General features: G+C 37.7%; 1 protein-coding gene across 1 annotated transcript in view; it reads right to left on the bottom strand.

The window, feature by feature from the left end:
• LOC116853343 (transcription initiation factor TFIID subunit 11-like) overlaps positions 1-3,735 on the bottom strand; it is a gene marked incomplete at its 3' end in the record, with an annotated part of 30,775 nt that overhangs the window by 16,472 nt on the left and 10,568 nt on the right. The window lies entirely within an intron of this gene.

The following is a 3,735-nucleotide window of genomic DNA, read 5'->3' as shown; positions in this document are numbered from 1 at the left end:
CTGATTTCGAGGCGGAGTAACAAGCGACACGTAGCACGCGGCCGCGCGCCGAAAAATTATTGTCCTCCGTGACAGATTCACGTGACTCTCCGGGTTTACGTAGGAAAAAAATAATAAAGCGCTATCATTTCCTCACCACCTAGCGGTACATAGCACGGTGCGTTTTTCATAGTGGTATCCCCAGTAGGCCTAATCCACTCTCATTATTTAATGTAAAAATTGCATGTGTGTGAAGTTAGCCCCGCACTTTGCGAAAATTATATTTTCGTCTATTGTGCTGGATTGTGCTGCGTTTGTGCCGTCTTGTGCCGCAAACCGCCTAAAAAAATCTCAAACCGTTTTCGAGAAAATAAAAAAAAAAAACGAAAAATCTGATAGCCCCGCACTTTTCGATTTCTGACTTTTTCTTTATTGCGCTGTATTGTGTTATGTTTGTGCTAAATTGTGCCACAAACGAAAGATCGAAAACTTCAATATTATCCGAGAAATAAAATAAAAACCAAAATTTTCCAGTCCCGCACTTTTGTCGAAATGAACCCAATTTTTTTTTTGTAGATTGACTCTAATTTGTACCGCATTGTGCCGTTCGTAGAAAGTCGATATCTGCTATAGTTTAGTAGAAAAAAAAATATTGAACTTAAAATATAAAATACCTAATAACTTCTGAACCGTAGCAGATAATCGATTTCTGCGAGTTGTGCTATATTGTGCTAATCGAATACAATAAGAAACCACTCACAGCCGTAACGAAAACTGCACAGCTTGCAAAATATTCAGAAAAAAGGAGTGGGGGTTAAAACAAATTTTGCATTTTCGAATTTTTAAAAGTTGTGCTGCATTGCGCCAGACGAGCACAACAACTTTTCCTAATAGCAAAATGGCTTCAGATGACTCGTTTTTGCAGTACAGCTTTCTAGAACCGGAAATTTAGGAGTTACGATTTTCAGATTTATGTAACTTCTAAACCGTAGCAGATAATCGATTTCTGCGAATTGTGCCGTATTATGCTAATCGAATATTGCAAGAATCGAGTTACAGAAGCGTCGAAAACTTCCCCTGTTTACAAACAAAATAGCAAAAACTGGTAGAGGTAATGTAAAATTTCATTTTTTCAAATTTTGAGAAGTTGTGCCGCATTGTGCCAGACGAGCACAACAACTTTTCCTAATAACAAAATGGCCTCAGATGACTCGTTTTTACAGCACAGTTTTTTAAAACCCGAAATTTAGGATTTACGATTTTCAGACTTCTATAATTGGTGAACTAGATAATTGTGTAGCAGATAATTGATTTCGGTACAGTTTGTATACGCGGAACAGTTCTGATGATACGTCGCACAGAACGTGGTAAGAGTAGAGCTGACGTGTATCCTAAGTAAGGGTGGGACAACCATAATTATTTTCAAAGACCTATGGTTTCTACAACCTTAGCCTATGGATAGGCGAAAATTATCATCACTATTTTGTTGTGGCAACCGTAGTTAGCGATGTTAGAACCGGAGCGTTTTCTCCGTACACGATATCTACGTTTTTTGCTGCACTAGTAAATTGTCTTGCAGTGAAATCGATATAATAGCAAGTTGCTGGAACATTTAATTGAAGAAGCAAAATAATTTACTCCTGTAGTTAAAAAAAGTAGCGAACACAGCAATATTTTGTAGATATATTTATATTACTACATTTTCTTTTCCGTGTATGTACGATAAGTATTCGGGAAGACAAGTCCGTATACGGTCGCTAGCAGCCAAATCTTGCGATAGCGTTTCCTCATTAAGTGCACACCATTATTTTCCTTGTCGTAAAAACGTCATCTGTATCGTATCAGCTTGAGCTATATACGTATCGCGCATATATTGGGAGTGTGAATAAGTTCTCGCCGTTTCACCATCAGATGGCGGTATAAAAATTTTGTGTGTATAATTCAAGATGATGACGCATTTATATAGAAGGTCAATAACCTATGTTTAAAATCAGTGCGTGTCTTTCCATTAATCTATAAAGAACATTTTCTTTTCGTAGTATAAAACATGTCAAATTTCGTGCCAAATAAACCGTTTTTGCGGGGAATTTTACTGCACTACTTTATTCAGAAGAAATCTGCAGCTGAAGTACGCAGAATTCTTGTAGAAATCTATGGTGATCATGTTCTGTCGGAAAGAACATGCAAAGATTGATTTAACCGATTTAAAAATGGTGATTTTGATGTTCAAGATAGAGAACGCAGTGGTGCACCAAAAAAGTTTCAAGACGAAGAATTAGAAACATAACTTGCTGAAGATCCATGTCAGATGCAATCCGATGTTGCAAAATCATTAGGAGTTGATCGAGCAACAGTTTCGAAACGTCTGACAGCATTAGGAATGATACAAAAGGAAGGATCTTGGGTGCCATACGAACTGAAGCCGAGAGACGTCGAACGGCGTCTTGTCATGTGTGAATAGCTGCTTCAACGACAAAAAAGGAAAGGTTTCTTATATCGTATTGTGACTGGTGATGAGAAGTGGATATACTACAGTGATCCCAAGCGTAAAAAATCGTGGGTTAAGCCTGGCGAAGCAGTAGCATCAACGCCAGAGCGGAATATCCATGGTTCCAAGCTCATGCTCTGCATTTGGTGGGATCAGCTGGGGGTAGTGTATTACGAGCTGCTCCAACCCAACCAAACCATCATAGGACATCTCTATCGACGACAATCGATGCGTTTGAGCCGAGCATTGAAAGAAAAACGGCCGCAATAAGAGCAAAGACACGATAAGGTGATTTTGCTGCATGATAACGCTCGGCCGCATGTCGCGTCACCGGTCAAAACATACCTGGAAACGCTGAAATGGGAAATCCTACCCCACCCGCCGTACTCTCCAGACATTGTGCCTTCTGATTACTATTTATTTCGATCGATGACTAACGGCCTGGCTGAGCAGCACTTCATTTCGTATGAAGAAACAAAAAAATGGATCGATTCGTGGATAGCCGCAAAAGAAGTGTAGTTTTTTCGACGTGGAATTCAAATGCTGCCAGAACCCTTATAGAAATATCATACTAAGATTCATTGATAATTATTTATTTTCAGTATTAAAAATACTGGATAATAAGTAATTATCAATGATTCTTAGTATGATATTTCTATAAGGGACAGATGGGAAAAAGTAGTCTCTAGCGATGGACAATACTTTAATTGACTTGTTTTTTTATTATTTTTTTTACATAAAGGATTTATTTTCACAAAAAACGGCGAGAACTTATTCACACTCCCAATTCATGTGCTTTATATAGTTATCGAATACAATATTATATCTAATTGAGTTCGGATTGATATTTGTAATACAGTAAAATACATACAGGGTGAGTCATTTTAGTCTATGGATCCGAATATCTTCCAAATTACGGTATCTACAAAAAAATGGTTTATATAAAAGTTGACCAGGACAGAGGGGGTCATTCAATTGTACCATTGGTTTTGACCTTGAGGTCAATTTTGAAGGTTACTTCAAGGTCACGATGGTTTTTTCTAATGGGACACCCTATTTTTGACTGCGGATTTCGAAAGAGCGGAAAATTTTACATCAAACTTGTCTTATGAAAAAATTGTTTTTGCGACCTTGGAAAGGTCAAAAATGAAGGTGAAATGTCTGAAAAACGATCTGGTGTACTTTTTCTGAAATGACGTGGTTTTCTGGGTAACACAAATGTGCATAATGCTTAAACAAAGTCAATGAATTGTAAAAGTGTAAATCAC

Source organism: Odontomachus brunneus, unplaced genomic scaffold, assembly GCF_010583005.1.
Source record: "Odontomachus brunneus isolate Ranch 3 - 2012 unplaced genomic scaffold, Obru_v1 Obru_scaffold_308, whole genome shotgun sequence".
Taxonomy (NCBI): Eukaryota; Metazoa; Arthropoda; class Insecta; order Hymenoptera; family Formicidae; genus Odontomachus; species Odontomachus brunneus.
This window is presented reverse-complemented; position numbering and strand designations above follow the sequence as displayed.